The following is a 407-nucleotide window of genomic DNA, read 5'->3' as shown; positions in this document are numbered from 1 at the left end:
AAATAACTCAGAGACTTTTGTCTGAATAAGAGAATCAGTAGGCTTAGATGAATCAGAACCAGCCATCAGAAAAACAAGCAGGAAGAAAGGACCCTCCACAGAACAAACAGAGCAGTTCAGATAACTAAAAACAGATCCAGTGACTCATAGGATGAGTTCAAATCAGAATAAATAAAAGGACGGCTCAGATCAACTCATTTAGAGAGTGGGACGGGGGAACGAGATCGGGAGATCTTGAGCGGGGCAGAGAGAGCTGGAGCGGGAGATCTGGATGCGATGGAAGCGAGCGATATGCTGGAGAGGAGACGAGGGCAGATGCGGCGGTGTTGGCTGGAGACGATGGTTGCGGGAGAGGCGGCTAGGGTTTGCGTGAGAGGCGGCAGGCGGCTAGGGTTTGTGGGAGAGGC

This window comes from Asparagus officinalis, chromosome 5 (genome assembly GCF_001876935.1).
Source record: "Asparagus officinalis chromosome 5, Aspof.V1, whole genome shotgun sequence".
Lineage (NCBI taxonomy): Eukaryota > Viridiplantae > Streptophyta > Magnoliopsida > Asparagales > Asparagaceae > Asparagus > Asparagus officinalis.
This window is presented reverse-complemented; position numbering follows the sequence as displayed.